The 21,555-nt window shown below is 39.1% G+C and overlaps 1 long non-coding RNA gene across 1 annotated transcript in view; it reads right to left on the reverse strand.

Moving 5' to 3' along the window:
• Nucleotides 1-12,385: 12,385 nt before the first annotated feature.
• The window catches only part of LOC136322960 (uncharacterized), a 36,996-nt gene continuing 27,826 nt past the window's right edge, over nucleotides 12,386-21,555 (reverse strand). Inside the window, exons 2-3 of the long non-coding RNA XR_010728892.1 lie at nucleotides 14,554-14,631; nucleotides 12,386-12,905 (exon numbers count right to left, since the gene is read on the reverse strand). This is a non-coding gene — a long non-coding RNA (uncharacterized lncRNA). The remainder of the gene's footprint in view (nucleotides 12,906-14,553; nucleotides 14,632-21,555) is intronic.

Consider the following 21,555-nt stretch of genomic DNA (forward strand, 5'->3'; position numbering starts at 1 on the left):
TCTCAGGCCAGTTGGACTCATAATACACAACAGGTCTGGCTCTGGTTAATTAGTTTCCCCTGATGGCGGCCTTAGTAACTCAGGCCCATCTGAGGTTAGCCCATCTTCCCAATATGCCCAGGTATGGGTTCAACCTCGGTCAGAGCACATACACGAATCAACTAATGAATGCGTAAATACGTGAAACAACAATCAATGTTTCTTTCTCTCACCCCTTCTTTCTCTAAAATTCATTAATTTAAAAATAATAAACAAACAAACAAACAAACAAACAAACAAAAAAACCCAGAGTGCTCTGGTGTATTTCAGAATGGCTCCTCCCTCCTCACCCTGCTAAAAGCATGATGAGATTTTCCTTCTATATTTACCATGAGATCCTGGTTGAGCTCCAGGAGGTATATTTCACAAAATTGTGGGGCTTCTTATGACAGGGCCCTGGATTTTTAATTCTCAGAGTTGCCCACATTGACTGAGCCTCCAGCAATGCACTGGTTGCAGTTTAGGTGTCCCTTCCCTAGCACTGGTTCCCACGGCGTTTCAACTCCCGAATCTGAGTTCTGGTCATGTGACTCCCTATACTAACCTGTCTGTTTGTCCAACTTGGGGTCATCAGTTTTCCTTGTATCCCCCTCTCTCTTATGGATACCAGACAAGTTGTTGATTTTCCAGTCTTTTCAGGTTTTTATTTGTTTGGACAGAGTGGCGACTTCTTACATGTGGAACCAGAAACTGAAAACCCCCGTTTCTGTTTTTTAAAAAAACCTATACAGGTTTTGAATTTTAAGTAAGTCATAGATATCAATGCTGTTCACTGAATTCAGTGTTTGTTTTTATATTTGGAATAGTCTTGCCCAAAACAAGGTGAGAAAAATATGAATCCTTGTTTCTTTCTTGTTTTTTAGAAGCCTCTTACATGACGTGTATATGGGAAGATTAGAGGGCAGTATTGCAAAGAAACTCCTCTCTCCTGTAATAAAGGTTTCCTAAAGCTGACATGTGCAACAGGCTTCTCACCAGAGAACTAGGAACAGGAAAACACTGGAGGTTGATATCTTTCATGGTAGTAGTATGTTTCACACAGGAAACATATGATGGGGTCTTTTGCCTGTCTTGGTATGTATGGTACACAAAATAATACCCTCCAAAGATGCCCACATTCGAACCCCTGAAACTTGTGACTGTGTTACCTTTCATGGCAAAGGGACTTTGCAGATGTAATTAAATTAAAGATCTTGAGATAGGGAGATTATTACAGTGCGCCCAAAGTAATCCCAAAAGTCCTTATAAGAAAGCCAAAAAGCTCAAAATCAAAGAGAGAAGGCAATGAACAATGTAAGAACAGGTCAGAAAGAAAGAGAGAAACGTGAAAACACTATGCTGCTAACTTTCAAGATGGAAGAAGAGGCTATGAACCAAAAAGTGCAGGTGGCCTCCGGAACTGCAGAAGTCAGGGGAACAGATTCTCCCCTAGAGTTTCTGAAAGGAATGCTGCCCTGCGGACACCTTGGGTTTAGGACGTCCGGCCTCCAGAACTGTAAGATGAGAAATTTGTGTTGTTTAAGCACTGACTTGGTGGCAGTGTGTTACAGCAGCCATAGGATAGTGGTACAGAATTGTGAGAGCACAAGTCAAATACAAGCCAAATCCCCACAATGGTTCCTGAATATTGTTGCTTCTCAAACTGTGTGCAATTTAATTGGGCTACTGCCAGTATAGCAAGATTGATTCTACCATCAATGCATGGTCTCCAAGCACTGATATCGTTCTGAGAAAGCTCTGGTTGGAGTCATTTGCCTAAAAATAAAAGGGCAGGATTTTAAGTTTTTGATTCTTATCCTTTAATTATCCCAGAGAATTCCTATGAGTCCTTAGAGAATTTCATTCTCATTAGCTTCTGATAGGGAGAAAAATCTCACTACCTTTTAAAACTATTGTGAGGATTAAAAAAATGACTTACTAAATACATGCGTAGCCTTTAAAATCTTGCCTGGCACATAGAAAGCCTTCAGTAGGTGTTAGCCCATACTATTTGCATTACAGTTTTCCAGAGAAACAGAACCAATAGAATGTGTATGTATAATATATAGAGATTTATGTTAAGGAATTGCTTGACACAACTGTGAGGTCTGGCAAATCTGAAATTTGTAGGCCAGGGCAGGAGGCTGGAGACCCAGGAGAGAATTGATGCTGTGTGAAGTTCAAAGTTAGTTTGAAGGCAGAATTTTTCTCCTCGGGTACCATAGTCTTTTTCTCTTAAGGACTTCTACTGATTAGATGAGTATGGGAAGTAATCTGCTGACTTTTAACATATATTACTGGTTTAAATGTTAATCACATCTAAAAAATATCTTCACAGCAACATCTCAGCATAAGCCTAGCCAGATTGACACACAAAATTAACTATCACACTGTTAGTTGTTTGTTTCTTGTTTTATTTCAATGGCTAAAACTTTCAGGAAAATAGTAAAAATAATACTGGACCTCTATCCTATTTCTAGTTTTAATGGAAAAGCCCTACTGTGTCTTCGTTAAACATCTCTCTCAGTGCTACTAAGGAACTGTTCGCTATTCCCATTTAGTGTATTTTAAATCATTAATGGGAACCATCTGCTAAAATGATTATATAATTTTCCTCTTTTGACTTATTGAAATGTTTTATTTATAGATTTCCTATTAATCAACCATTCCTTGCATTTTTATGGTAAACTTTACTTGATCAGATCGTAGGTTTCTTTTCAGATGATGCTGGGTTTAATTTCTTAGTATTGCAGTTCATTTTAAATTTGTATCCGTAAGTCAGTGATGGTTGTGTCTGAAGTGTTTTGGTTTTCATTTTTGAGGGGCAGTGTCTGTTTCTGCAACCTTTATTAAAATGTGGTGTTGTAGTTTTAATTTTGCTCACTTCATAAAGTGAACTGTAAGTATTCCCCGTTTCTTTGTACCATGTAATGATGCATAAAGCATGAGACTAATTGTGTTCTTAGTGTCAAGATATGCAGACTATCTTATCACAAAAGTAATTGGGTGTCTTTTCCCTTGGAAATTCCCTTCCATTGACTCAATATTAACATTATATCAACCAGTCTTATGCTAAACATCAATTCAATAGTATACTTTAAAAAATACATACTTTTTTTTACCAAAAATAAAAGGACATTTCTTTTTACTCTGTCTTTTGGATCTCCTCCTTAATTGCTGTAACTTTGTAAATTTCCCACTTAAAAAAAAAATGTGCCTAGCATGAATAGCCAGCTGTGATTCAAGGAGTGATAGCCATTAGAACTTAGGTGCCCTTATGAGTCATTCTGCTTTAAGAATCAATCGTATATTCTTTGATGAGTTATAATTTTCTATTTCAAAAGCATCACTGTTTGGAGCGTCTCCTATACTGAGACCAGCATAGTTTAGACTTCATGTGGTTTCCTACAAAACAAGCTCAAATAAACAAAAGTACAAAATATGTGTGGCTACTCCTGGCTGAAAAAGAAAGTCAGGGTTTGGCCTGGGTGGTCTTAGTGAGGACAGACAGCACAGAACTCAGGGCTCTTCTGCTGAGGACTGAGCTGCTACTTAGAGCTTCGTGTGGCTTCTGTTTAAAAGTGAGGCCAGCCATTGGAACAGCCCATTCTGATTCGGAACTGAAGCCTGACCTGCTGCACTGCGTTGTGCCCATCACGGCAGATGGCCGAGATGGTGATCTGCATTGTCCCAGACTCCAGGAAGGCCAAGAGCCAAATGCAATATTAGTCCAATACTCACTGAGGACAGGTTCTGCACTTAAGCTTCTTTATATTTAACTCTTGTTTTGCTTTCTGGTGAAAGATTTTGAATTAGTGGCACAACTGGAAACTATTTCATAATCCAACATTGTCCAATGTTATCCACTGCCTACTGCACTGCCAGTCATATAAAAATAACATATACAATGTTCTTGGGGACACTAGTGATCCATAAATGTCAAATAGATGTCACTAAGTATTACAAAAATAAAAATAATAATAATAAAAAGGTTGTCTTCAAATAAATTTGAGGAAAGCTAGGTTAAACAAAACTCACAACTGATTTCTTTACTGTACAACCCCTCAGAGCTTTTAGTACACTGATGTTCTCTGTGACTTCAAAACTTTTTTTCACAGTATATCTATTAACTTTTTCTTTTTTATTGAATTACTGGGGTGGCATTGGTTAATGAAAGTCTATATGTTTCAGGCTATAACACCTCACCTGTGTATTATATTGTGTTCACCTCCCCAATCAAGTCCTCTTCCATCATCATCGATCCTCCCCCCACCCCCTGTTCTTGTTGTAAACCCCAGAGTTCTCTGTGTCTATGAGATTTGGGGGGGGGGGGTGTTTGTTTGTTTGTTTTGCTTAATTCCTTCACCTAACATTTTCAATTACACTATTATTGGGTAGAATATACTTTGGGCAACATTATCTTAAGTCGTCATTATTATCACTCCCTGCACTTACTGAGTGCTTAGTAGGCACCGAGTAATGCGTTGGGGAATCTTCATGCTCTATCTAACTTAATCCTTGTGATATTTCTAGGAGGTGGGTGCTGTCTTCATTGCATAGTCGTGTAGAGGGGTTAAGTAATTGGCTCACAAAGACAGCATGAGTGAATCACAAACCCTAATTTGCATGCAGGTCTGTCTGATTCCAAAGTCTATGTACTTAACCAGTAAGCTACATTTGTTATACTACTACTGTACTTTGAAATAATTACCTCATAAAATACAGTCATGTGTAGTATAATGACATTTGGGTAAACAACAGATGGCATATACAACGGTGATCCCATAAGGTTATAATGAAGCTGAAGAATTTTTATCATCTAGAGTCTTTACAGCAGTGCCCTAACATCATAGAGCAATGCATTGCTCATGGGTTTGTGGTGATACTGGTATAAACAAGCCTACTGCACTGCTAGTCATATAAAAATAGCATATACAATATGTGATAATGGTAATAAACAACTATGTTACTGGTTTATATATTTACTATACTATACTTTTTATTGTAATTGCAGAGTGTACTCTTTCTAATTATAGAAAAAGTTTTCTATAAAACAGTGTGCCTTGTTATACCAGCAGTGGCCTCATACCTCTTGTGTTTTCCACTTCTATCGCATCTTGTGTTGTTTTGTACAATAACATGCTTTATCAGCTTGTAGCCTAGGAGCAATGGGCCATATAGTCTAGGTGTGTAGTAGGCTATATACCATATAGATTTGTATAAGTACAATCTGTAATCACATAACAATTAAATTGCCTAATGATGCAATTCTCAGAACAACGTATTCCCATTGTTAAGCAGCATAAGCCTGTATTACATTGTTAAAATATACCTTCCCCATCTTTTCATGCCCTGACAGACAGCCTGGCAGAGCCTCCTGTCAGTAAGGACAGCATGCTGCAGCCACTCTTGGCCAATGGAAGCTGAATCAAGCATGTGGTAATGCATGTTGGTTTCTTACTTGGGACCCTTCCTTCTGACCTCTATGTGTGTCAAGAGATATCTAAGTGATGGCACCAGACCTTCTACAAACCAACAACAAAGAATACCAACCTGTGTGTTAAAATGCAACTTTGATAACATATTCAAGGACGTAGTAGAAGAAACAGGGTAAAGATTAGCAGGCAATTAAGAGCTCGTGGAAATCCTTTGGCAAATGAAGAGCATCACTGTGGCCTAGGAGGCCTAGGAGGAGTGAGCAGCCATTGTGTGAAAGTCTGGCCAGAGGCTGGCCATGACCTCAGAGGATTTGAAGAAAAGGAAAGACTTATTACCAAAGAAATGTCTGGAAATTCATCTTCACAGGGACCATTCCATGTACTGCTATGATTGCTCCCATTTAACGATCTCATCTCCTCTGTTAATGGAGCAGCCTTGTGCTGCCTCTTTTAATAGCTTCCACATTTCTCAGGCCAGTGACTGTCTTATCATAGCCTTTCATACATAGAGATGAAAAGTTTATAGCCATGCAGTTTTTTATATCAGAAGAAGAAGATCTATTAGCAGAGCCAACCCCAGAGAGACCATCTTACTCAGCGAGAGACACGGCAGCTTGTTTTATGGGAAGCATGACCAGTTTAGAAATTACACAGCTCAAGAAATCTAGGAATAAAAATTCCAGACCTGGAAGATGTAGTTTGGGTGGCCCTACTCCTACCAGCTCCTCTCTTCAGATGTTCCCTCGTCTTCTACATTCAAAAAAGTTAAGATGTTTCTACACATACAAGTTAGCTATTGTTATATAGTAAACCACTGCTACCACTAGTGACTTAAAATAGCTAGCATTTGTTATTTTTTATGATTATACAGATTGGCAGGGCAATTCTGATGACTTGGGCTTGACACAACAGATTTTAACTGGGCATAGAGTTCATGTGGCCATGCATTCTCTAGCAGCCTAGATGGATTCATGCTCAAGGTAGGAGCTGAAGAGAGGAAGGAAAGCAAACTGCAATGTATAAGCTCTTTCTATAAGCCAGTAGCACCATCCCTAATTGAGTATTATATTTGAGTTACTTATTGAGCAACTAAAGAGATATCGAAAGAACAAATGGACATATAAATCTACATTTGAAGAAGAAGTCAGGGCAGGAGATAGAGATTTGGAGGCCAAAGACATAGATTTTATTTAAAGCCATGTGACTGGACAAATCACATGGAAGGAATGTAAAAAGAGTAGGAAAGAAGGAAAGGATTGAATCTTAGGGAATTAATATTTAGAGGTTGAGAAAGGAAAAGAAGAGACCAAAGGAGACTCAGACTAACCAATAAAGTAAGAGGAAAATCAAGAGTGTGATATTATGGTACCCAAAGGAGAAAGAAGGGGATCTCAAGAGAGAAGAATAGTTGGATGGTGTTGAATAGTTCTGAGAAGTAATGCTCTGTCACCCTTTTGGACTTGTAGACCTTCATCTGTACCAGTGCCAGCACCCTTGTCCTCCATGCTCCAACTATTGCACTTTATTTTCCTCTGCCTTACATCTCTAGGCCATGGTTTCCTTGCCTCTGTGGCCTCACCTGCACCTCAGCCTCCACCCAAAACCCCTCCATCACCCTTCTCCAACCACTGTTCCTCCAAATCTGACTGATGGGCCCCTTCCATATGCTTCCAAAGAATCCTGCACTTCCCCACTATATTAGTCCGCTGGGGCTGTTAGAATACTACAGACTGGAAGGCTTATACAACAGTTCTGGAAGCTAGAAGTCCAATATCAAAGTGCCATCATGGAGGCCTCTCTCCTTGGCTTACAGATGGTTGCCTTCTTACTGTGTCACCACATGGCCTTTCTCTGTGCACATACCCAGAACACTCTGATGGCTCTTTTTATAAGGACACCAGTCCTCTCAAATTAGGGCCCTACCCTTATAACAGTGCATGAGGGTTTCCTTTTACCCACATCCTCACCAACACTTGTTTGTTGATTTATTGATGATAGTCATTCTGACAGGTATGAGATATCTCATTGTGGTTTTAATTTGCATTTCTCTGATGATCGGTGACTTTGAACATCTTCTCATATGTTTGTTGGCTATCTGTATGTCCTCTTTGAAGAAATGTCTATTCAGATCCTTTGCCCATTTTTAAGACACTTTATCCTTTAATTTTATTTATTCATTTTAAAGAGAGAGAGAAGGAAAGGGAGGAGCAAGAAGCATCAACTCCTACATGTGTCTTGACCAGTCAAGCCCAGGGTTTCAAACCAGCGGCGACCTCAGTGTTCCAGATCAATGCTTTATCCACTGTGTCACCACTGGTCAGGTGCTTTTGCCCATTTTTAAATTGAATTGTCTGTGACTGGCAGTTCTTGGCAAGATCCAAGCTGGCCCTTAGAAGAAGAATCCCTTTGGGCCTCTCTGCAGGGTACAGTCTAAGCCAGGGGCCGGGAACCTATGGCTCGTGAGCCAGATGTGTTTTTTTTTTATGGCTGTATCTGGCTCGCAGACAAATCTTTAATTAAAAAAATAATAACGTTAAAAATATAAAACATTTCATGTATTACAATCCATTCATTTCCTACCGCTCATTTTCATGGTTGCGGGTGGTTGGAGCCAATCACAGCTGTACTCTGGACAACACCAAATTTTTATTGAATAATGCATAACGTACACGGGTCATTGTATGGCTCTCACAGAATTACATTTTAAAATATGTGGCATTCATGGCTCTCTCAGCCAAAAAGGTTCCCGACCCCTGGTCTAAGCCATCAAGATGCGCACTCTAGTGCTGGCTATAACCCACTGTTAGAATTGCCTTTCCTTGCCCTGGTGGGATCAGGAAAACCTCAGTACTCCTCAGGCACCCACAGGCTGCCGGGATAACATCAGTGTGCACACGTGAATACACACACACACACACACACACACACACACATACACACACACACAAAGACATGTCAGCCTTATTGAGCACTGACCCAGTTTGGTAAAAACTGTCATCCTTGCTGACCTCCTTCTGTCTCCCTGGCTCTAGAGATTGAGGAGATTATTAAACTGATTTTGACTTTGCTCATATCTGATATCTCAGAATTCTTTGGAGAAGATCCTGCTCACAACTTTATCTTCTGAAATAGTTTATTAATCTTTAATGAGAGTTCATTCACAAATTCACTAGGATTGATTTGCTTTCATATTTTCACTAATTTGGCTCTCACCTGTGGAGTGGGATTACAGTGCCCTACTCACAGACCTGTTATGAGGCTTGAATGAAAGGAAACAATGTATGTGATAACGTTTTATAAACTGGAAGGGAAAAAAAAGGTAAGTCCTTAAAGATCTATTGATCGAAAGCCAAATTTATTCATGTTGATCTAAGAAGAAGATTCTAGGATCATGCATTCTTAGTCATTTTCAAGCTGTGTTAACTTTAGGAAATTAATTAACTTCTTCAAACCTTAACTTTCTTACCCATAAAATTAGGAAAACTATTTTTACAAAGCTGTTGTAAGAATTAAAAATACATGCTCTTACGCTGACCACGACGCCCAACATTTCGCGAATGCTTTTAAAATTGTAGTTATGGCTGTTGTGTTAACCGGGGAAACCTTTGTACAAATGAAATATTTCTTTCTTCCCTAAGTTGCTAAAGTTCTCTTTCCTGATCAACAATTAAATCCTGACCTCAGCTATTGTTACGAGTGTGCAAGCATGTGGTTAATGAGACTGATATCTGAGGTGTGTAAATAATTCAGGGACTGTACTTTGAACACATTGCTTGAATGTGTATGAGGATTAGTAGTATTTCAATGTGCTGGGCTGGAAAGGCAAAGATATGAAAAAAATTAAAAAGATAAAAAATAAAATAAGAGCACACCAAAACAACTAATTAATCTTCCCAGTACACAGTTTGCTGAATTTGCTCTGTTTAGCCAGAGGTTAGGGTCTTTATTGACTCACAGGAGAATGGAAAAATTACATATTGGGCCTACCAAATAATAACCTGTAATTTAAAATTTTTAAATTTATAAAGAAAAAATATCCTAATGACTTTTGATAAATAAAATACTTTCAGATCCATTAGTATGGTCCATTAAGAAAACAAAAAGAAAAGGGAGAGAAACAGCAGAGAGAAGGGAGCGAACAAAAGGGAATAATATTCCACGAGACAAAAATCTCACCTGAAGACTTTGTGGGTTGCAGCCACGTTGTACATTTCCAACCACAGGCTTATTGCAAGGGCATCTTATATTGTCACTCTTCTCCCAGGAGTGACTTGAGACAGAGTTTTCACAACTACACAAGTACATAAATAAAAGGAACTATGAACATTTCTGCTGTTATTTAGTAAACAAAGGCAACTCATGGGTCCTGGATCTGGAGTTAGCCATGGCTGGGTTGGCCCTGGATTCAATTATATTCTCCAAAGAAGAAGAGTTTGTTTGAGGTGAAACAGCAGAAACAAGGAGGCAGAAATTAGAGTTGTAAGAAACTGAATAACTTGTGTGCATCACCTCCATCCCCTGCAGTCAGAGCCTCTCTCTGTCCCTCCCTCTCCCCCCCCCCCAGGTCCCCCTTTCCCTATCTCTTCCTCTTACTCACACTAAAAGGTGATATCCACTCACTCTTCCTGGGATAGTCATATTTGGATGACAGTTCTGTAAGTCCAGGTAGCATTGCAACACAGGGGCAAAACTTGTTGGTCAGTTGGTCATCAGCAGTCACTTAATCTAGGGATGAGGTACTGCCAAGCTTTGTCCAGGAACCGAGTGACCTGACACCCATTTGAGAAGTTTCTATTTTAACAGTCCTGAATAGAGCTTTTTTATTTGTCACCCTGCAAACAAACACACTGAGACAATCAAAAATCCCTCAGAGACTGTGAACAGATCTCCCCTCCCATGCCAGCCCGGATCTCTCTGAATGGCTCTGAGACCATCTGCCAGCGTGGAAGCAGTGAGATCTCGTTGGTGCTCACAGGGGCTCCGAAAGTGGAAGCAGTGGGACACAGATATTGTAGCTGCCATCTCTGAGCTGCGTGCAAAAGACAATCACAAATGTTTAACACCAGAGTTGCTGTCACCTAAGAATTATCAGCAGCGGCATGTTGGCCTTTGGGTTTCAGCAGCTGCTTGGGACACCCTCGCCCTGCCTCCAGAGTGGCATTGCCTGCAGGCTTTCCTCACACTCGTCCTGCAGCAGTTTCAGTTTCTGTGCTGCCTGGTTCCGCTGCCATTGTCACATCTCTCTCCGAGTCCTTTTATTTGCATGATCCTGCCTGAATTACACTGCTAGGTTGGAGAAACATCTTTGGCTAGCTAGGGAAAACAAGTAACATTTTTTTTAAATCTCATATACTTGGTATCTTTCATTTAGGTTCACTTGGCTCAGTTTATCTGGTGCAACCCTAAACCGATGAGTTATGCTAATCTAACTAACTCTTCTCCTTTTTGTTTCCATTTCTCAAGGTAGCAATGGTTGTTTTACAACTGCCCCCTTAAAGTTAAGTCTAAGGTCTTCGGGTCCTTAAAGACCACAGACTTGCCCAAATAACTGTCAAGTCAATGACCTCACTGACTACGGAGCAAGGTCCCCAGGCTCCAGTGACTACAGCAGCCACCCTGGCCATCCATCCCTCTTTGTGACTTTTTGTTTCACTTCTGCTTCCCAGGAGGGGCTGCCCCATGACGTGGAGCAGGAAAGACTGGTTTCTAGGCAAACTGCCAATAACAGAAATTGACACATTTCAAAAACTTCCCCTTCTTAATTAAAATTACTGCTACCTCTGCACAGAACTCCCCTTTGAGCTCGCAAGTCCCTTATACACTCTTGCCTCCCTCTGGGTAGAAAACAGACCACAGCGCCAATCCCATGTTAGGGCACCCACCAGTGCAGAGAAGCAGAGAAGAGATGGAAGAGAGACTTGACAGATGATGAGAACATCTCCTCCTTGTGCCAAAATTGTGCTTGTTTGCCATAAGCCACACCTCTGGTTGGTCTCAGAGGTCAACCCCACAGTGGCCTGTGCATGCGGGAGGCCCAAGGAGGTAGAAACCCTTCAGCACAGCAGGGAGAGAGCAGAGCAGATGGAGCCTGTGTGAAAAAGAGAGCTAAAAATACAAACGTTTTGTGACATTTACCTGTCCCTTTATATAGGTCTAGCTAGCTACTTGGATACACTCCATCAGACTCTTCTGGATGTACTATTATACTTATAAAAAATGACAGCAACTATCTGAGATTCCATCATTGCTACTACATACAAAAAAGAGATTTAAAAACTTGTCGAAATTCATAAACACAAAATAGATTATTAAGTAAAAGTAAAGAGTACAGTGAATACACTTCTAACCATTTGGGCGATATCATGGAGAGTAGCTCCTGTGCTCTCAAATAAAATTTAGATTGATAAACTGCTATTAGAACGGAAGAGAGAGATGGACAATTAATGACTTAGGGAGAAAATAAATTATGTTTCTTACCTTAAATAAATTTACCTTCCAGTCTTCCATATGGGAAAAATAATATTTTGCTTTTCTTTCATTTTTCAGCCACTTATGACAACTGCAGAGTCTCAAGTTCCCATGATTGGATTAAACCACTATAAATAGACTTTGGAAAGATCATTCTTTCAGACTTTGGCACTCAGATTCAGATTCAGGAATTTCCTCTCTCCTTCCTGATTTTATATATATTATATGATATATATATATATCATATATTATATATATAAATCTTGCTATACTCTTTGGTCTGTGGATTAGAGTTTCTCTTTCACATGATTTCCATGCCAAGTGATGAAAAGTGTGCAGGTAGAGAAAGAATGTAGAAGTGTATGTCGCTTGGTAAAGTGCCTACATGTGACCCCAAGAGTCAGTGGGCAGCAAACATGAATTTGATAATCTGAGAAAATTTTATTTTAACAACTGGGCTATTTAATCCATAGATAGTGTGCTTACTTGTGCTTAAACCTTACACCTTATTCAAGTCACAGATAAATCCATAATGCTTAGCAGATCTTCAAGAGGTGGGTTTATTTAGGTCTTGTCTTTTCAGAGGAGATTGATATGGGCTTGTTGGAAGGATAACCTGCCTTCAATTATGCAGATACCTGCTTGGACACATTGGCCCTATGGAAAGGAATTAAATAAAATACCAGCTCATTGTAACCTTGTTTGAATGGACCTCAATCTGATCTTAAGGGAAAATGAGATCCATTAGAGACAAAACTATTAGACCAGAATCAATACTTTGAAACTTGAAAAATTTTTAAATTTTTTAGTGAGAGGAGGGGAGGCAGAGAGACAGACTCCTACATGCACCCCAACCCAGATGCACCAGGAAAGCACACTACGGGGAATACTCTGCCATCTAGGGCTGTTGCTCTGTTGTTCAGCAGCTGAGCCACTTTTTCAGCACCTGAGGCCAACTCTCTTGAACCAATTGAGCCATAGCTGCAGGAGGAGAAGAGAGAGAGAGAGAGAGAGAGAGAGAAGAGGGAGGGGGAAATTTGAATTTTAATAAAAGGGGTTATGCCATCTCTCTGAATTGGTAATAACATTATTTTTCTTTTCAGGGACTTTATTTTTACTGCTTCCATTTGATAATATTTAAGTTTGAGGGGTTAATTTTTTAAATTACAATTGATGTACAGTATTATGTTAGTTTCAAGTGTAGAATGTAGTGATTCAACACATACACTGTACAAAGTGATCACCACAATAAGCCTAGTAGCCATCTGTCATACACAGTTATTACAATATTATTTATTTCCTATGCTATACATTATTTTATCGCTGTAATTTTGTATTTCTTTGTTTCTTTCTGAAAATATACTTCCTTCCCCCAGTTATAACAAGTATGTGGCCACAATGTGGCAGCAAGTACCTGGGCTTCATGTAATTCGGTACCTACATTTTGACAAGCTCTAATCATTTCTGCTATATTAGGGGGCTTCCCCTTAAGAGGAGCCATTACCTTTTGGCAATCAGCATTTGCTTTCTCATAAGCCATTGTAGACTTATGAGAAAAACCTTTGCTGCTTATTCTACCTGTCGTGAGATGACTGTTTGCAGGCACTTGATGGAATCAATATGGGGTTTGTTAGGTATCTGATGGATGCTTGCAAAAGAGCCCATAGGGGTCTTGGTATCTGGAATCCAAACCCATGCCTTAGAAGCCCGTGTAGAAACCTAAGACAAGGTGGCGCAGTCCATGCAGGCCTGAGCATGGGGAGTGTCATAAACCCCAGCTCCTGTGAGCATATCAGCACCAGCTGGAACTCCCACATTCAGATTCTCTACAGCTGTGTCTGAGCTGCATCCTGGTATTCTTGTAGCCAGACACTGTATGGAGCGGTGGTGGCTACTGCTCTCACTAACCCCTTCCAGTCCCATGGGGTCATTTCATATCCTGCCCCTATAGCATCTACAATTCCCTTAATAAATGTACTCTGTAATCCATTTTCTGCTGTGCTTTTTCTTAATTCCTTAAACACTTGAAATGGCAGGCTCTGATGTCTAACAGGCTGTCTGGGCAGGTGGGTTACTGAAAATGCATAGAAGCAATTTTCGCTGCGCTCCAAACCTTCATGCAAACATCGATCGATTATACTTTCGATTTACGGTGGAGGTGGGCAGAGGTGATGGTAATTCTAGCTCAGAGGAAGCCTTGGGGGGTTAGGGAGGTGGCTAGTGAGGTTGGGGCTCATTAGGAGGGGGAACCTGGTGATTTCTGCCCTGAATCAGGCTTCGTGCCAATTGACAATGATTCCATGTTGGTAGATGTTGTACAGTCACTGGCCCTAATGAGTTGCGGAGCCAGTGCCCCATTCGCTCCCAGTCTTCAATGTCTAGGCTTCCTTCTTTCAGATACCAAGGACACTGCTGACACACGATAATAAGCAGCTTTGTGACCTTACATCCCGCACTGTGGAGGAGGCCATGAAGTTGGAGCTTATGGTTGTGCTGCTCCAGGGTCAGGGAATTCCCCATGATAGTCAAGGGAAAGAAATGGGGAAAAGGAGGGGAAGATGGTATGAAACCTATTTGACTTCACCACAGATGTTTGGAGGCTATTCCTCCATCATCCGTGTCCCCTTACCTGGATGTGTTGGACGTCGTTTCCCTTTTCCAGGCTTGGGGAGGTCATTTTGTTCCCATTCCTCACACTGGGCACCACCTGTGGTGGAGACAGTAACTACTCAGAGACCACATGGAGTGCACCGAGGGACCTAGGGGAGACCACCTCACAATCCCCTGTACAGGTTTTATGAGACAGCCCCAAACCCCAGTCCTTATGGGTATTTATTGATACACACAAATAGAAGCCGTTTCAAGAATGAGAAAGTCAAAAAATTAAAAATCGAACTGCCTTTTCACTCAGCTATCCCACTTTTAGGAATATACCCCAAGAACACCATAGCACTGTTTGAAAAGAAGAAATGCACCCCCATGTTTATGGCAGCATTGTTCACAGTAGCGAAGATCTGGAAACAGCCCAAGTGTCCGTCAGTGGACGAGTGGATTAAAAAGCTTTGGTACATATATACTATGGAATACTACTCAGCCATAAGAAATGATGACATCAGATCATTTACAACAACATGGATGGACCTTGATAACATTATACGGAATGAAATAAGTAAATCAGAAAAAACTAAGAACTATATGATTCCATGCATTGGTGGGACATAAAAATGAGACTCAGAGACATGGACAAGAGTGTGGGGGTTACGGGGTGGGGGGGAAGAGAAAGAGGGGGTTGGGGGAAAGGAGGGGCACAAAGAAAACCAGTTAGAAGGTGATGGGAGACAACTGGACTTTGGGTGATGGGAATGCAGCATAATCAAATGTCAAAATAACCTAGAGATGTTTTCTCTGAATATATGTACCCTGATTTATCAATGTCACCCCATTAAAATTAATTTAAAAATATTTTCTAAATAAAATTATAAGAAAACAAAAAAAATTAAACATTATCAACTATATATCAATAAAGCTGAAAATGGGTAACTTTTTTTTCCATCAAATTCAATTTCTAAAAATAAAGGATTAAGTATTTACAAATAAGCACATTTTAAGATATGTACAAAAAAAAAGAATGAAAAAGTCAGGAAGGGAAACTTCTTTAGAGATAGACAAAAGAGCAAGGGAGTAGCTCAAATGTCCCCACCTATTGATAAATCAGAATTGCTCATTCTGTCCCTATTGTGCTGTGTTCAGCACAGTACTGCATTCAGTACTTTTGTCAGTAAAGCCACCTTGGCTTTTGCCTCAGGGCACTGAACTCTCTCTGGTCTATGTTCCTATTCAGGGCCTCTACACTTAGTTCCCTTCCTTTACCTTTTTAACCCATTCTCCCAATCCACCTCCCTTCTGGTAACCATCAGTTTATTCTCTGTATCCATGAGTTTGTTTCTATTTTGTTTCATTTATTCATTTGTTTTGTTTTTTAGACTCCACATATAAGTGAAATCACATGGTATTTGTCTTTGTCTGTCCGCCCTGTTTCACTTAACAAAATACTCTCTAAGTCCACCCATTTTGCCACAAATCACAATATTTCATTCATATTATGGCTGAGAAAAATTCCATTGTATATATGTACCACATGGTCTTGATTCATTATCAGTGGACACCTAAGTAGCTTCCACATTTTGACTATTGTAAACAATTCTGCAATGAACAAAGGAGTGCATATATCTTTTTTAATTAATTGTTTGTTTGGGGTTTTTTTTTGGAGGGGGATATATATCCAGAAGTAGAATTGCTGGGTTGTACTGAAGTTCTATTTTTAAGTTTTTTTGAGGAAACTTCATACTGTTTTTTATACTGGCTGCACTAATTTACAATTCCTACAGTGAACAAGGATTTCCTTTCCCCACATTTTTTCCAATACTTGTTATTTGTTGTTCTTTTCCTAACGGCCATTCTAATAGGTATGAGGTGATATCTTATCATAGTTTTGATATGCATTTCCCTGATAGTTAGTGCTGTTGACCATCTTTTCATGTGTCTGTTGACCATCTGTCTATCTTCTTTGAAGAAATATCTACTCAGGTCCTCTGCTCAATTTTTCATTGAATTATATATTTTTATGTTGATTTATATGTATTTATTTTGGATATTAACCCCTTATCAGATATGTAATTTGTAAATATCTTCTCTCGTTTGGTAGGTTGCCTTTCTTCTTGCTGATGGTTTCCTTCTCTGTGCAAAAGCTTTTTTGTTCCATTTGGCCCCATTGGTTTTTTGTTTGTTTGTTTTTGTTTTTGTTTTTTTTTGCTTTTGTTGCTCTTTCCCAGGAATATACAACCAAAAAGAATATTGTTAAAACTGATGTCAGAGAGTTTACTGCTTATATTTTATTCTAGGATTTTTATAGTTTCAGGTTTTGCATTTAAGTCCTTAGTCCATTTTGAGTATATTTTTGTATATGGCATAAGAAAATAATCTAGTTTTATTTTATATTTTTGTATCTGTCCAGTTTTCCCAACACCATTTATTGAAGAGACTGCTTTTTCTGCATTGTATATGCTTGCCTCCCTTGTTGTAGATTAATTGACCATCTAAGTATGGAGTTTCCTATGGGCTCTCTGTTCTGTTCCATTGATCTATGTATCTGTTTTTGTGCTAGTACCATACTGTTTGATTACTATAGTCTATACTAGTATAGTTTGAAATCAGGGAATGTAATACTTCCAACCTTGTTTTTTCTCAAAATTGCTTTGGCCATTTGGTCTTTTGTGGACTCATATAAATTTTAGAAATAGTGATTCTAGGTCTGTGAAAAATGCCATTGTTTTTTTAATAGGGCTTAAATCTGTAGATTGCTTTGTGTAGTATGAACATTTTACCCATTTTAATTCTTTCAGTCTGTAAATATAGTCTTTTATTCTTTTGTGTCTTCAGTTTCTTTCTTCAATGTCTCATAGTTTTCAGAGTACAAGTCTTTTATTTCCTTGTAAATTTATTCCCAGTTATTTTATTGTTTGGATGCAATTGTAAATGTGATTGTTTTTTTAATTTCTCTTTCTAATAGCTTGTTATTTATGTATATTATGATATTTATGTTCTTCATGATTTATGAATATAATTTTGTATTTTTCAACTTTGCTAAATTTATTTTATTAGTTCTAATAGCTTTTGGTAGAATCTTTAGGGTTTTACATATATAGTATCACTTTATCTGCAAATAACAACAATTTTATTTCTTTGATTGCTGTGGCTAGGACTTTCAATACAATGTTAAATGAGATTGGTAAGTGTGAACATCCTTGCCCTATTCCTGATCTTAAAAGCTTTTCACAATTGACTATGATGTTAGCTGTGGGCTGGTCATATATGGCCTTTACTATTTTGAGGCATGTTCATTTTATACCTTTGTTGAGAGTTTTTATCATAAATGGATGTTGAAATTTATCAAATGCTTTTTTTCTACATATATTTAAATGACCGTGTGATTTTTATCCTTCATTATGTGTATGTGGTGTATCACATTGATCGACTTGTGGATATTGAACAAGCTTGAATTGCTGGAATAAATCTCAATTGATTGTGGTGTATGATCCTTTCAATGTATTGCTGATTTCTGTTTTAATATTTTATTAAAGAGTTTTGTATTTATGTTCAATAGGGATATTGACCTGTAAGTTTCTTTTCTTGTAGTGTCATTGTCTGGTTTTGGTACCAGGTAATGTTGGCCTTGTAGAATAAGTTTGAAAGATTTCCCTCCTCTTCAATATTTGGAATAGTTTGAGAAGGCTAGGTATTAGTTACTATTGAATGCTTGGTAGCCTTAACCTGAGAAGCCATCTGGTACTGGACTTCTGTTTATTAGGAGTTTCTGGATTACTGATTCAATTTTGTTTCTAGTAATCTGTCTGTTCAGATTTTCTGTACACTCTCTGGACATAGTCTGCCCTCTGGCTGACGTGTCCTGATTGGGCCCACCGAGACACACAGACAGCGGGGGCCCATACACCTCTGCAAACGGGGATCTATGTTTTCACCTCCAATTTGGCCTTTGACTCTCAGTGACCTGAAGAAACTGGGTAGTAGATTCTCTTGGCAAGTTTTTCTGAACGGGAAGAACAAGCCAAGCAAGTAAATAATGGCCTCCCTTTCCAAAACCCTTTTTTTTTTTAAGTATTTACTTCAAAGGCACCAGAGTATCCCGCACCCTCCCATTTCTACTCCAGCCACAATGATTACATGCCTGCAGAAATAACCGTGTAGGAGCGGTTGGAAAATGAATATGATGCCTGCCGTCTTAGGCTCGGGCTCGCTCACTCCCCATAGTTTGAGAGTCTTGGTTACTGAAAGGCTCTCATAAATCTTGTGTATTGTGTACCTGCCCCCCATGTTCTTCTTTAAGACCTTCTACACTGTTTCTAAGTAATGAAGAGTCATTATGCCACGTTCATTCCAGACATCATTAGTGGGGTTTACTCTTCAAGTCTCTCATAGTATTTTGTCCCTGAGGCTGTATTTTGGGGATTAAAATCTCTCAAATTTACTTGTAAATGTCAGGTACTCAAAAAGCTATGCAAGTAGCTCTAATCTTTAACAGATACATGCACCATTACCTAGAAAATGAATGAGAAATATCATAACACCTAACATTTTGTCAGCTGGAAAAATTTTGCCTCTAATAACCAACATAATATTTTTAAACAAATTAAGAATATTTCTTAAAAGAATAGTATATGGAATTTGTACAACCTTTCATTTTTTTTAGATGGGGAAATTGAGCCATAAAAATGTTAAGTAACATAGAAAACAATATGACAGTTCCTCAAAAAAATAAAATTGCCTATGACCCAATAATTTCACTTTGGGTATGTATCCAAAGAAATTCAAAACACTAATTTGAAAAAAAAATACGTACCCCTATGTTCATCACAGCATTATTTACAACACCCAAGATATGGAAGCAGCTCAAGTGGCCATCAATACAGGAGTGAATAAAACAGTTGTGGGACATATACACAATAGAATATTACTTGGTCATAAAAAGGAATGAAATCTTAACATTTGAGATAGCATGGATGGATCTAGAGGGTAGTTTGCTACGTGAAATAAGTGTCAGTCAGAGAAAGACAAATACTATATTATTTCACTTATAAGTGTAATCTAAAGAATAAAATAAAGGAACAAACAAAATAGAAACAGACCCATAGGTACAGAAAAAGACTGATGGTTGACAGAGGAGAAGGTTAGGGGACTGAGTGAAAAAGGTGAAGGATTAAGTACTAATTGGTAGTTACAAAATAGTCACAGGGATGTTAAAGTACAACATAGAGAATATAGTCACCAATATTGTAATAATTATGACTTATGTATGTTGCTAAGTAGGTACTGAAAATATCAGGGGGAACAATTTATATAGTATATGATTGTCTAACCACTATGCTGTACACCTGAAACTATTACAAAAATAATACTTTTTGTAAACTAAATGAAAAATAAAATTAAAATTAAAGAAAGAGGTTAAGAGACTTGCTCAAAAAAATTATACTCCAAAATTCCTTTTATAATAATAATATTATTATTTATTAAAGATAGAGAACTCGCCTGACCAGGCAGTGGCACAGTGGATAGAGCGTCGGACTGGGATGCAGAGGACCCAGGTTTGAGACCCCGAGGTTGCCAGCCTGAGCACGGGCTCATCTGGTTTGAGCAAAAAGCTCACCAGTTTGGACCCAAGGTCTCTGGCTCAAGCAAGGGGTTACTTGGTCTGCTGAAGGCCCATGGTCAGGGCACATATGAGAAGGCAATCAATGAACAACTAAGGTGTCACAATGAAAAACTGATGATTGAAGCTTCTCATCTCTCCCCATTCCTGTCCATCTGTCCCTATCTATCCCCCCCACCTCTCTCTCTCTCTCTTTCCCTGTAAAAAAATAAATAAAAAATAGAGAACTCAAGTACCTATATAGACTTTATCAATAAGCCTGCAACTCTTGTCACAGGGTGACAACTACACTGCATTTGGGGTCCTTTCTGCTGAGGATGTTATTACTCTCCGTAATTTAAGTCTGACGGTTGGTGGAGTGGCAGAGACTGCCCACAAATGGTCACAGGATAGGATTTTCCCACTTTTAGGAATATACCCCAAGGACACCATAGATCGGTTCCAGAAGGAGAAATGCACCCTCATGTTTATAGCAGCATTGTTCACAATAGCGAAGATCTGGAAACAGCCCAAGTGTCCGTCAGAGAATGAGTGGATTAAAAAGCTTTGGTACATATATACTATGGAATACTACTCAGCCATAAGAAATGATGACATCAGATCATTTACAATAACATGGATGGACCTTGATAACATTATACAGAGTGAAATAGGTAAATCAGAAAAAAAACTAAGAACTATATGAACCAATGCATAGATGGGACATAAAAATGAGACTCAGAGACATGGACAAGAATGTAATGGTAACAGGGAGTGGGGTGGAGGGGTGGGGAAGGGGCGAGGAAGGAGAGGGATGGGGTGGGGGGAGGGGAGGGGCACAAAGAAAACCAGATAGAAGGTGACAGAGGACGATTTGACTTTGAGTGAGGGGTATGCAGCATAATCAAAGGTCAAAATAATCTGGACATGTTTTCTCGGAACATATGTACCCTGATTTATCAATGTCACTGCATTAAAATTAATAAAAATAAGATAAATAATAATAATAATAATAATTTAAAAGAGAATTTGTAGACCTAAGAGAAGAATTCCTCCCAGATTAAGCCTTCCTGGAAAATTTCACTTCAATCCATGAATCAGAGAGAAAATGTGGAGACAGGCTCTGTCTTAAAGCACAGCAGTTCCTAAACACTCCTCGGTTTGCTCATCCTGCATCTAGAAGGAGACAGCTGTGGCGTCAGTCAACAAACTTAGTCTTGCTTAAAATAGTTCTTGTCTCATCCTTTGGGATTTCCTGGTTCTTCCAGGACTTGAGGAGGGCTTCAGGGAGGAGAAAGGAGGCAAGATCAGAGCATGAAATAATGCAGGGGACACTGAGCACACAGAGAGCCAGGGTGCTGCTGGGATCACTTCCCACCCACCCCCAGCCCACCCTCCACCCCCGGGCCTCACAGGAGCAGTTTGGCT

Source organism: Saccopteryx bilineata, chromosome 2, assembly GCF_036850765.1.
Source record: "Saccopteryx bilineata isolate mSacBil1 chromosome 2, mSacBil1_pri_phased_curated, whole genome shotgun sequence".
NCBI lineage: Eukaryota > Metazoa > Chordata > Mammalia > Chiroptera > Emballonuridae > Saccopteryx > Saccopteryx bilineata.